The sequence below is a fragment of the Oryx dammah genome, unplaced genomic scaffold (assembly GCF_014754425.2).
Source record: "Oryx dammah isolate SB20612 unplaced genomic scaffold, SCBI_Odam_1.1 HiC_scaffold_12, whole genome shotgun sequence".
NCBI classification, from domain to species: domain Eukaryota; kingdom Metazoa; phylum Chordata; class Mammalia; order Artiodactyla; family Bovidae; genus Oryx; species Oryx dammah.
In genome coordinates, this window is record NW_024070196.1 from 66,080,425 (window position 1) to 66,094,080 (window position 13,656).

Consider the following 13,656-nt stretch of genomic DNA (forward strand, 5'->3'; position numbering starts at 1 on the left):
GAGGAGAATCATGTCACAAAAGGGTCTTCAATCCTTGTCATGCATGGCTTAGGCCACATCCTCGGTCTACCTTAGAAGAGTTACTATTTCCTTTACACCAACTCTGATTGGAGCTGCTGCTGCTGCTGCTAAGTCGCTTCAGTCGTGTCTGACTCTGTGACCCCATAGACAGCAGCCCACCAGGCTTCCCCATCCCTGAGATTCTCCAGGCAAGAACACTGGAGTGGGTTGCCATTTCCTTCTCCAGTGCATGATAGTGAAAAGTCAAAGTGAAGTCGCTCAGTTGTGTCCGACTCTTAGCGACCCCATGGACTGCAGCCCACCAGGCTCCTCCGTCCATGGGATTTTCCAGGCAAGAGTACTGGAGTAGGGTGCCATTGCCTTCTCTGCTGATTGGAGCAGACACACAAAATCAGAGGATGAGGTCCTGGTCCTATTTACTTTTTCCTAATACATATAAAAGTAGACATATAGCCACTGAGAAAAGAAAAGGAAGTTCATCCTTGTACTGTCTCATCCAGGGCTCCAGGGGAAGCCCTGGGTTAGGAAGGTATCCGGGAAGAAAAGAAATAGCAGTCGGCTCACAGTCTGACATACTTACGCATCACCGCCAAGCACCACCGAGCTCTACAAATCAGTTTACAATTGGCAAACCCTCTCCTGAAATAAAAGCGGGGGCAAATGAAACCCCATCGAAGGCAGTACCTAGAAGCAGAGACCAAAGGCCGTCCTGGGGAGGGGTTGTCAATTCTCTGGGCTATGGCAGGCAGATCCCCAGGGCCTCAACACACCCCTCCTGGCCCCACAAGCCCCCTCCCCCATCTGCCTCTCAGATTGCCCCTTCTCCTCCCGCTCCGCCTTCAGAAGCCCAGACGGTGGCCCCCTCCTGTGATTCATCCGGCTGGAATGCGGGAGTTCTCACATTGCTTGAACTGAAGCCTTTTAATTCCCCCTCAGTGATGAATGGGCGAGGCTCTCAAATGAACTGTCGAGGCTCTGTGTCCAGGCCGCCGTCCTCCCCCTGCTCCGAGTCATTATTTCTGGACCGAATGCGTGAAATGCTTCTGCTTCCCGGGAACTCGTTTTGCATGCAAACATTTGGTGATTAAGCGAGGCTTACTTAATTAAGCACTTTGTAATGACTCTTAAACCAAAGAAGGGTGGATTAGGAGTCTGATTTGCGCTGGTGATGTAACGGGTGCCTTCGTATCGGGGTCGGGGGCGAGCAGATCTAGCCTGGGGAACAGAGTAAGGACTCCGCAGCAGCTGAGATGGAATCATTCGTTCACCCACTCATTCATTCACGTATTCATGGAGCACCTCTAAGAGCCAGGGTGTATAGTGAATGATACCAATGATAATCCTGCCAGGCACTGTGCTGGGAAGCCTGGTGAGTAACATTATGAAGACTAGGAACACGTAATAGTTATTGGGAACTGGCTTTCGTAGGCACTGCACTGCTGCCACACATACCCGTCATATTAATGATAATAGTAATAGCTTATTTATCCAGGTTGTGGTCAGACTCCTCCATGGCTTGTACAGTGAGTTTCCTGGTATCTCTTCTGCCTGGTTTTGCTGTGGTCCTTCGCGCCCTGGAACTCTGCCGGCTCTTTGATCATGGTCTTGGGCTTCAGAAAAAGCCCCCTCTTTGTTGCAGTCTTCCTGACTCAACATTTCTCACTCACCACTGATGCACTTTGCCCATCTGTATAATGGGTAGTTTGATGTGGATCATCTCAGTCTCTGATGCTTGAGCAAGGGATGTCTCCCCTGTTTTGGGGGACTACAAGAATGACAGTGGTGATTAGAGGACTGTGGCTGTTAGGTGCAATAACACAGGAGGCTTCAGAGCCCAGCCTTGCACAGCTCTGAGCCACAGCAAGGTTCAGAGTCTCAGCTCTGATCTTCAAAAGCTGTGTGACCTTTATCAAGTGGCTTGCCCTCTCTGAGGCACAGACCCCTCACCTCTCCAATGACTGCTCTGAGCCATCTGAACAGGCTCAGGGACAGTAAGGTCCCTTGAAAACCGTCTGCCTGGTGGCAGAAGCCACTGTTTCTCAAACTTGGACCCACAAATGTACCCTGAAGTGTCCACTTTCCTATTTGATTTTGTTTTCCCATTTGTATTATAACCTGGAAAGAATGCCTTATAACATGAATGATCATTTTATAACCAAGGACTTCTATGGGACTTCAGGGCCCGGATTGCTGTGTGCCTTCACAATTGTGAGCTTGCCGCGTAAAGACCAAACAGCCTCACAGTGTGGTTCCAAGGAAGATTTGGCAAGTGTTTTAAGGGTAGGATGCAAAGTTGACTCATCACGTGGCAGATACCAGCATGGTGATCTTCAGGGACCAGGGGTCTCATCTCAGCCTCACAACATAGCCTTAGACACACGTGTGAGTGGGCATGTCAGTAGACCCTAGTTCTGCATGAGCGATGTGCAGTCATTCATGGACAGTGAGGGTAATGGGAATATGCAGTGAGGACCTCCCTCTGTTTCTGATGCCAACAGGAATCGTAGTAGATTCTTGTTTAATGACTTAAAAAATCTGTTCCGTGCAAAGCAGATCAGCATCTTGCCTACTCAAGTGATGCAGCGTTAAGCTCAGGAGATTGAGTTAAACGTGAGGTCTGATTATCCTGAGCTAACAAGTAAAGTTGGACATTTTAAACAACACTACAGGGACTTCCTTGGTCCAGTGGCTAAGAATCTGCCTTGCAACCCAGCGGATGTGGGTTCCATTCCTGGTCAGAGAACTCAGATCTCACTTGCCTCAGGGCAGCTAAGCTTGTGTGCACCACAGGTATTGAGCCTGCCTGCCACAACTAGAGAGTCCATGGGCTGCGATGAAAGATCCCATATGACAGAATAAAGATCCTGTGTGCTGCAGCTAAGACCTAAGGCAGTCAAATAATAATAATAATAATAATAATAATAATAATAATACCTCAGTCCTAAAAGTCACTCTCGGCTTTGGAAGTATACAAATTAGCCAACAGACCTAGAAGGTGGTAAGCACTACTACTCTCCTATCCAAAGTCCATTCTCCCTTTCTTCCTTAATGGCAGGCCTCTTTTATTTAAGGTATTGGTACACCCAGCTAAAAGGTTTTATTCCTTGCTTCCCCTAGTTATAAATTTGCCAGGGAATCATAAGCTGAGGTCATTAGGTGGTATTTTTGACCAGGTTGTTTAAATAGGGTAGATGTACTTAAGAGGCATGCTTCCTTCTGTTTTCTTCTTGCAGAGAATACAGATGGGATAGTCGGAGTCACAGCAGCCATGTTGTGACCATGAGGCACCTTGCCCTAGGTTAACATGTGGGGGACATCAGTACAGAAAAACTGGGCATTCCCTCATTTCTTTGACACAAGTGAAAAATAAAACCTCAATTCACTTAATTCATTGTCATTCTGGGTCCCCTTTATTAGTCCTCATTGCCATTTCCAACTGATTTATATTTAGAAGCAGATGGAGAATGTCACCTTTCTGTCTTAGACCAAGCATCAGTGGTTTATAGTCAAAGAAATGGCCTTCTCTGCCATATTAAAATAATGTTGGTAATTGAAATGTTGTGGTGTCATGTCATAGTTATAAGGTGAAGGGGCTTCCTGGAAAAGTAAAAGATAAGAAATTTAGGGGTTATGTTACATTTATATTAATTTTAAGTCAATTTTAAAATAAAGTGATTTAAGTTAAATATTAGGAACCTCTTCCTTTACAGTGCTTAGAAAGAGGCCCATCCATTATTTGAGCTCAAGAAATGCTGGGCCTGGGGCTTGCCTACAGTTGTGGCCAGAACTCCTCTCTTACACGCTGACTCGTTGGAGAAAGTGAAGCAGATGAATCAGGAATTCTCACTAGCAGGTGAGAACTCAAGCTGGTTTGACTGGAAGCGAGGGTGAGGAGTCAAGAAAAGAGTCTGAAATGCAGTACTTGGATGCAATCTCAAAAATGACAGAATGATCTCTGTTCGTTTCCAAGGCAAACCATTCAATATCACAGTAATCCAAGGCTATGCCCCAACCAGGAATGCTGAAGAAGCTGAAGTTGAATGGTTCTATGAAGACCCACAAGACCTTTTAGAACTAATACTCCAAAAAAGATGTCCTTTTCATTATAGGGGACTGGAATGCTAAAGTAGGAAGTCAAGAAACACCTGGAGTAACACGCAAATTTGGCCTTGGAGTACAGAATGCAGCAGGGCAAAGGCTAATAGAGTTCTGCCAAGAGAATGCACTGGTCATAGCAAACACCCTCTTCCAACAACACAAGAGAAGACTCTACACATGGACATCACAAGATGGTCAACACTGCAATCAGATTGATTATATCCTTTGCAGCCAAAGATGGAGAAGCTCTATTCAGTCAGCAAAAACAAGACCAGGAGCTGACTGTGGCTCAGATCATGAACTCCTTATTGCCAAATTCAGACTTAAATTGAAGAAACTGGGGAAAACCACTAGACCATTCAGGTATGACCTAAATCAAATCCCTTATGATTATACAGTGGAAGTGAGAAATAGATTTAAGGGACTAGATCTGATAGAAAGAGTGCCTGATGGACTATGGATGGAGGTTCGTGACACTATACAGGGGACAGGGATCAAGACCATCCCCAAGAAAAAGAAATGCAAAGAAGCAAAATGGCTGTCTGAGAAGGCCTTACAAATAGCTGTGAAAAGAAGAGAAGCGAAAAGCAAAGGAGAAAAGGAAAAATATACCCATTTGAATGCAGAGTTCCAAAGTATAGCAAGGAGAGATAAGAAAGCCTTCTTCAGTGATCAATGCAAAGAATAGAGGAAAATAATAGAATGGGAAAGACTAGAGATCTCTTCAAGAAAATTAGAGATACCAAGGGAACAATTCATGCAAAGACGGGCTCAATACAGGACACAAATGGCATGGACCTAACAGAAGCAGAAGATATTAAGAAGAGGTGGCAGGAATACACAGAAGAACTGTACAAAAAAGATCTTCATGACCCAGATAATCACGATGGTGTGATCACTCACCTAGAGCCAGACATCTTGGAATGTGAAGTCAAGTGGGCCTTAGGAAGCATCACTACGAACAGAGCTAGTGGAGGTGATGGAATTGCAGTTGAACTATTTCAAATCCTAAAAGATGATGCTGTGAAAGTGCTGCACTCAATATGCCAGCAAATTTGGAAAACTCAGCAGTGGCCACAGGACTGGAAAAGGTCAGTTTTCATTCCAATCCCAAAGAAAGGCAATGCCAAAGAATGCTCATACTATTGCACAATTGCACTCATCTCACATGCTAGTAAAGTAATGCTCAAAATTCTCCAAGCCAGGCTTCAGCAATACGTGAACCGTGAAGTTCTAGACATTTAAGCTGGTTTTAGAAAAGGCAGAGGAACCAGAGATCAAATTGCCAACACCTGCTGGATCATCTAAAAAGCAAGAGAGTTCCAGAAAAACATCTATTTCTGCTTTATTGACTATGCCAAAGCCTTTGACTGTGTGGATCACAATAAACTGTGGACAATTCTGAAAGAGATAGGAATACCAGACCACCTGACCTGCCTCATGAGAAATCTGTATGCAGGTCAGGAAGCAACAGTTACTGGACATGGAACAACAGACTGGTTCCAAATAGGAAAACGAGTCCGTCAAGACTGTATATTGTCACTCTGCTTATTTAACTTATATGCAGAGTACATCATGAGAAACACTGGACTGGAAGAAGCACAAGCTGGAATCAAGATTGCCGGGAGAAATATCAATAACCTCAGATATGCAGATGACACCACCCTTAGGGCAGAAAGTGAAGAACTAAAGAGCCTCTTGATGAAAATGAAAGAGGAGAGTGAAGAGGCTGGCTTAAAGCTCAACATTCAGAAAACTAAGATCATGGCATCTGGTCCCATCACTTCATGGGAAATAGATAGGGAAACAGTGGAAACAGTGGCTGACTTTGTTTTTGGGAGCTTGAAAATCACTGCAGATGGTGACTGCAGCCATAAAATTAAAGACGCTTACTCCTTGGAAGGAAAGTTATGACCAACCTAGATAGCATATTCAAAAGCAGAGACATTACTTTGCCAACAAAGTTTCCGTCTAGTCAAGGCTATGGTTTTTCCGTAGTCACGTATGGATGAGAGAGCTGGACTATAAAGAAAGCTGAGTGCCAAAGAACTGATGCTTTTGAACTGTGGTGTTGGAGAAGACTCTTGAGAGTCCCTTGGACTGCAAGGATATCCAACCAGTCCATCCTAAAGGAGATCAGTCCTGGGTGTTCACTGGAAGGACTGATGTTGAAGCTGAAACTCCAGTACTTTGGCCACCTGATTCGAAGAGCTGACTCATTTGAAAAGACCCTGATGCTGGGAAAGATTGAGGGCAGGAGGAGAAGGGGACGACAGAGGATGAGATGGTTGGATGGCATCACCGACTCAATGGACATGAGTTTGGGTGGACTCCCGGAGTTGGTGATGGACAGGGAGGCCTGGCAGTACTTTGGTTCATGGGGTCGCAAAGAGTTGGATGCGACTGAGTGACTGAACTGAGCTGAACTGAGGGTGGGGAATAAAAAAGAAGTGCTTTCTTAAGTTCTTAAAAACTTTCCCACCCAAGACAAGGCCCAGCAGTATTTGTCTTCTCAGGGTTTCCTGGCCTGAGGCAAGGCCAGAAAGCAGAAACCCTGAAGCGCCTTGTGAGAAGCAGTTTTTATAGCGTCCCCTGCAAGTGCTGGCGGGGGGAGGTTGGGGGGGAAAGCAGGGACTCCCAGGGAAACCCTGCCTGATGAGATTCCCAGCTCAAAGCAGGTGGAGCCCTGTGACTGAGAACAAATTCATCACACATCAGGCCAGGACTTCCCGCGGGCCAAATCACGTCCCTCGGCACCCGCCCCGTCTCTTCATCCACGAAAGGGGACCATGAGACCCGCGGAGCACCCTAGGGGCGCCCATCGGCGGAAATAACAGGACAACCCATGGTGCTCACGTGCGAGAGACCCCCCGAAGGGCGAGGGCATTTGTTAAGAGTTCACTGAGTTTGTTTAAGGTATTTCGTTTCCTTCCAAAGGGATACTTATTTATCCTTTTGGTTGTAAATGACATTTCCAGGTCCCCAGTCACATTCAGATGAATGTGAGCGAAGCCTTGGACTAGTGGTGCCTGAGTGCAGACGGATGCAGGAATCGAGTGCAGACGGATGCAGGAATCAGAGGCTGCGTCCAGAAACAAGTTCAGAGGTGAAGGAGACCTGGAGACCTGGAATCAGGGGAATCATGAGAAATAACCCAGAACAAATCTCTCCCACTCGTCGTCAAGGTTAGAGCAGAGGGTCTTTGTTCTGAGGAGTTATGAGTGTGCAGAGCTGTGTGCTGATTCTAAGGCATTAAAGTCGAACAGAAATAAACCTTAAAGTTGTCCTGCTGGGTCCAAAACCTCAATTTGTGTACGGTGTAGTGGCAGCATTTTTAACTGCTATTCACAGCTGACATGGGTACTTGCTGTGGTGCCATTGCTAAGCATCTGTATGTGTGGTAACACTGCAAAGAGGTGTGGAGTCCTCCAACAAGGGGCTGAGTCCTGCTGGGCTCCAGGGTGCCTAGAGAATTCTGGATGAACACTGAGTCCCTTGCAACAGCCCTTAGAGCTCTGGACTCACCTGGAGTCATTTATTTATCTTCCATCTCTCCTGCTAGACTGTGCGCCCCACGAGGACAGAGCTGTTTCTGGTTGGTCCACCCCAAATCCACTGCTTAGCAGGGCACCTGGCACACGGAGCTTCTGAGTTCATGCTTGTTACCTGCACAGATGCAGGAATGAATGAAAGCCAGCCTCTTGGCAGAGATTCAGGCCCCTTGTTCTTGTTGTTCAGTTGCTAAGCCGTGTCCAACTCTTTGCGACCCCATGAACTACAGCACGCCAGGCTTCTCTGTCCTTAACTATCTCCCACAGTTGGCTCAAACTTATATCCATTGAGTCCGTGATGTCCTCCAATCATTTCATTCTCTGTTGTCCCCTTCTTTTCCTGTCCTCAGCCTTTCCCGGCATCAGGGTCTTTTCCAATGAGTTGGCTCTTTGCATCAGGTGGCCAAAGTATTGGAGCTTCAGCTTCAACAATAGTCCTTGCAGTGAATATTCAGGGTTGATTTCCTTTAGGATTTACTGGTTTGATCTCCTTGCTGTCCAAAGAGTTTTCTCCAGCACCACAATTCAAAAGCTTCAGGCCTTTAGTGGAATATTAACCTCTCTGCTATTCCCAGACCAACCTCTGTTCTGGTGCAATTCAAAACATAACAGCCCTGTCATCTAGAATGGCACATGGGCTAAGAGTATGGGCTGAGAGTCGCACTTCCACTGGCTTGGAATCTGCTCGACCAGTCTACCAGCTGGACATCCTTGGGTGTGGAAACCAAGCCTCAGCTTCCTCCTCTGCAAATGGGGATAATTGTAAAACTTGTGGCAAGAGAGAAATTGTGAAACCTAAATAAGATAAGTACACAAAGCTATGGGCACAATTCTTGGCATAGAGTGTGAGACTGTGAACTACTGTTGTTATTTGCAGAGCTGAAATTTTGGACCTAGAGCTAGTATTTTCATAGCTGTCTGTTAAATTTCATTTTTTAAGATTCGGTATAAACTCCAATCACTGGAGATCATTTGGAGACCTGATCCTTTGGGGACCTGAGTCCATTGCCATTCAGGAGCTCAGCCTCCCACATTTGATCTGGGGACCGGTATCTCTGCCCAAACCATCAAGAAAACAGAAGTCCACGGCCAAGGCAGAGCCACATGGTTCCTTCTGATAGCAGCTACATTTCCACAAAGGCAAAAGCAGGGGTGCCAAACACATTTGATGAAATGGAGTTGGCCTCACTAACCAAGCAAAGAAGGAGCACAGATTTGATCCCAAATTCCCCAGACAGGCTCCCGTCATGGCCAACCTTGATCACGCCCATGTTCCGCACATTTTGCTAAGGATTTGACATGCCTTCTCTCATTTAACCTTCACAAGGACCTGAGAGATGGCTCTATCATTGTCCCCATTTTAAGGATAAGAAATTGAGTCTCATGGAGTGCAAAGCCACACAGGAAGTGGCCAAGTGGGATCTGAACACAGCTCTGTTAAGTTAAAGCTTTCAACCCAAGACGTAAATCATGTCTGACTCAGAGGCTTTTACTGGATGTTAGCTGCCGTCCGCTCAGCCCTGGGAGTCAAGGACTTTGGGGTTTGCACAGTGACACCGTGGGGCATGACGAATCCCACCCAAATTCACCCACAGTCACTCCTGTGGACTCTTCCCACAGGGTGGCTGCCTTGGGAAACAGTGACTTCCCAGCTGTGCAGCTCCCCGGCTTCCATCAGAGCCTCTTGCGTGGATGAAATGACACTCCCCTCCAGGGACCAGTGCAGCAATTTGTCTTGGCGGTGTTCAGAGCCAGGCTTGGTGGTGAGGGCCTGGTTTCCCACACCCTGGAGTGACTCAGAGCATCAGAGATGAAATGAAAGGTTTGGAAGGAGAGAAGATGGAGCTCTGGCTACATTCAGGTTTGTGATCTGGGAAAATTTATCACCCTGCGTTCTAAAGATGAGGAATGGGAGCCAGCCCTGGAGCCTGACAACAGGGAAGTGTTTCCACATCAGCCACTCTTCGGCATCTATTTAAAAATTTTCTTTTTATTGTTCAGTTACTAAGTCATGTCCGACTCTTTGCAACCCCGTGGACTGCAGCACTCCAGGCTTCCTTGTCCTTCACTATCTCCCGGAGTCTGCTCACATTCATGTCCATTGAGTCAATGATGCTATCCAGCCTTCTCGTCTCTGCTGCCCCCTTCTCCTTTTGCCTTCAGTCTTTCTCAGCATCAGGGAGTTTTTCAATGAGTTGGCTCTTCGCCTCAGGTGGCCAAAGTGTTGGAGCCTCAGCTTCAGCAACAGTCCTTCCAGCAAATATTCAGGGTCGATCTCCTTTAGGATGGATTGGTTTGATCCGTTTGTAGTTCAAGGGACTCTCAAGAGTCTTCTCTAGCACCGCAATTTGAAAGCATCAATTCTTTGGCGCTCAGCCTTGTTTATGGTCCAACTCTTGCATCTGTACATGACTCCTGGAAAAAGAGTACCTTTGGCTATACGGAGGTGCGTTCGTTTATTTTATGTTCTGTTGATTCATTTACTCATCATCAAATATTTACTGACAGACGACTATCCTGGTAATGCAGCAGAGGATGGGATCGTGGCTTCCCAGGCCTGGAAGAGCATCAGTCCATTAGAGCAGAGTGGAGGTTCATGCATGTGTGATTCCAACACATACAGGACGAGGCAGCATACAGGTGGCCATCCCATCATGGGGCCTCCTAGCACGATTACAGGGTGAATTTAATGACCTGGGAAAATCCTTATGCTAAAACATTAAGTGAAAAAGCAGGCAACAAAATTTCTCATGGAGCGTAATTCCAACTTTATTATAAAAATATATGTGTACATGAATAGGGAAAGAGACTCATAAGGAAATGCATAAAAATGTCAACAGTGGTTATCGCAGAGTTATGGGAATTAAATATTCTTCCTTTTACCTTAACACAAGACTCCAGTTCTCAAGCCACAAGCAGGTATTCATTTCACTTTATAGGTTTATATAGATTTTAATTATAAAGTAATTTATACTCACTGGAAAACTTGCAAGTCCCTACCTCCTCTCTCCTCACTCAAAGCCCCACTATCTTAAAGTGTGATGTGCACACTTCAGGACACACACACACATACACACACACACACACACCCCAGTACTGCACTCTTATAGTATCACTTTTGTTTCTGTTTTGATTTGTATTCTGTTTATAATATGGCTTGTTTCCTAATTAAAGAAATACACATTTACATTGTATTTATGTTCATATATATATATGTATATGGGGGCTTCCCAGGTGGCGCTACTGGTAAAGAACCCACCTGCCAAATGCAGAAAACATAAGAGAAGTGGGTTCCATCCCTGTGTAGGTAAGATCCCCTGGAGGAGGGCATGGCAACCCACTCCAGTATTCTTGCCTGGAGACTCCCATGAACAGAGGAGCCTGGTGGGCTTACAGTCCATAGGGCTGCAAAGAGTCAGACATGACTTAGGCAACTTAGCACACACATATGTATATGTATATAAGATTTCTGCAACTTTTCCTTAACTGTATTTTGACCATCTTTTCATAATACCACATGTAGATCTTACCCCAGTTAGTTTTAAAATGTTATTTATTTGTTTTTATTTTTGACTGTGGTGGGCCTTCGTTGCTGCTTGCTGGCCTTCTCTGGTTGTGGAGCACAGGCTCTGGACTGTGCGGGCTTCTGTAGTTTCAGGGCCTGGGCTCAGCAGTCGCAGTTCCCAGGCTCTAGAGCGCAGGCTCAGTAGTGACACATGGGCTTAGTTGCTCTGTGGCGTGTGGGAGTTTCCCAGACCAGGGATCGAACCTGTGTCCCCTGCATTGCAAGAGGACTCTTAACCACTGGACTCCCAGGGAAGCCCTGCCTCAATTCTTGTTAACGGCTGCAAGGTATTCCAAGGTGCAGCTGTAGCTTGATTACCTAACCCCATAGTGAGGGACGTCCTTAAACAAATGTCTTTGCATATCTGTGCAAACATTTTGGAGGACAGATTCTACAAACAGGCCCCTCTGGCTGGGTCAGTGGATGTGGCTGGTTTTCAGTTAGTTATTAAATTAGCACTGAAATAATCATACAGTGTAGGTGAGTAGAAGAAAAGAGCTAAAAAAACCTCACAATAGTATGTCTTGGTCCCATTTTACAGATGGAGGAACTGAGGCCCAGGGAGGGCCACTGCTGGCCAAGGTCACACAGCAAACAAGTGCCACTGCCAGGTCTAGAAGTCGGGGCTCTTTCCTCCTTCTCCTTCGCTATACTCCCCTGGACTAGGACCCCAGAGATGTCTGCATCCCTCTCCCCCAGGCAGCCCTGTCTTTGCCCACAGCTGGTTTATTGACAGCACTTTCAATGTGTGGCCTTGTGGGTGGAATTATTGGCCCTTAATTGAATTGAAAACAAAAGGAGATTGAGTTTTATGAGGAGCGGGAGGCCGCAGGAGGGGAGGCAGAATCAGATGCAGAGCAAGCATGAAAGGTTCTGGGAAGAAGCTCAGCCGCAGGTGGGAGTGTGGGCTGCCTCTGCTGTTTATGGAGGCGCAGAAGCTCAGGTCAGCCCCTCCCGGGGGGCCCTCTGCTGTCGGCCCCCCGCCTACCCCTCAACTCCAGTCGGATGCTCTACTCTCTAGGGGTCCAGGCTGCAGACTCTGTGAAGCACCTGGACTCCCTCCTTTGCAGCGGGAACAAAACAGGACACCTGCTCCCGCTGACTCAGGCACCTTAGGTCTGGCTCCCCAGGAGACCAAGGGGAGGGCGGGCAGCCCCTCACCTGGGGAGCCGGTCTGGGGAGAAAGCACATCCCAGTCATCAATCATCTCCACGCCTCTTCATAGAACTCTTGAAAGAAGGCGGGGCAGACAGCGGGCAACGAGCCCATGGAAGTCCCACCACAGAAGAGTGACCCTGCCCAAATTCATTTGTTGAAATTTTAACCCTTAGTGTGAGGGTTATTGGAGATAGGCCTGTAAGGAGGTGATTAAAGTGAAAGGAGGCCGTCAGGGTGGGGCCCTGATCGGATGGTTTGTGTCCTTATAGGAAGAGATCCCTCGTACTCCCTGCCTCGTCCTCTGTCTCTCTCTTCCTCCCCTCTCCCCTTCTCTGTCTCTTTCTCTCCCTCATTCTCCCCCCTCCCCCTACCTCTCTGCCTCTCTCTCTCTGTCTGTCTCCCTCTCCCTCCCTCTGTCTCTCTCCCTCTCTCTAGCTCTTTCTGTCTTCCTCGCTCTCTGTCTCCCTCTCTCTCTCTCCCTGTCTCTTTCTATTCCTCTTTTTCTCTTCCCCTCTCTCTGTCTTCCCCTCTCTCTCCCTGCACTTGCAGCAAAGAAAGGCCATGTGAGCACTTAGCAAGAAGGTGACCATCTATGAGCCAGGACTGCAGTCCACACACCAGAACCCGCGTCAGCTGGAACCTTGACCTTGGACTTCTGTCCTCCAGAACTGCGAGAGGACACATCTCTATTCTTTCGGCCACCCAGTGTATGGTGTTTTCTTAGCGCAATCTGAGCAGACTAAATACAGCCCATCCAGGACTCGGACTCAGGGCTCCACATTTCCAAGCCCACTGCTTCTTCCCCTCTCCATTTTTCTCCATTCACCCCTCTGTCTGATGTGTGTTTCTGTCTGTAGACTGACTTACCCAAGGCTGGGCTCAGAGGTTATAGATTATTTCTGCTTCCCAGGGTTCAACTCAGTGCCTGGCACAGCCTTGGTCTTCAGGGAGCTTTGCTCAATGAATAGATGCATGTTTATAGAAGCAGATAAATATTCATGGAGCCAAGAATGTCTCTGGGGGGTGGGGGGGGGGCAGGGGATGAGGATGATGCAGCCTCTCCAAGGAGAGGTACTCACTAAAGGAAGAGAGAGGTGTGAGCTGCAGCCAGCGTGGTGGCCGCGGAGGGAGGGGCAGACCCTGTGAGCTGAACCAAGGCGGCTGGAAATTCAGAGGCTGTTCTGGAGGAAACAGCGAGTGGCTTTCTGATTAGCCAGAGAAGGGCGAAGGAGGACCGGAGGCTCTACTGGGAAACCCGTGCGG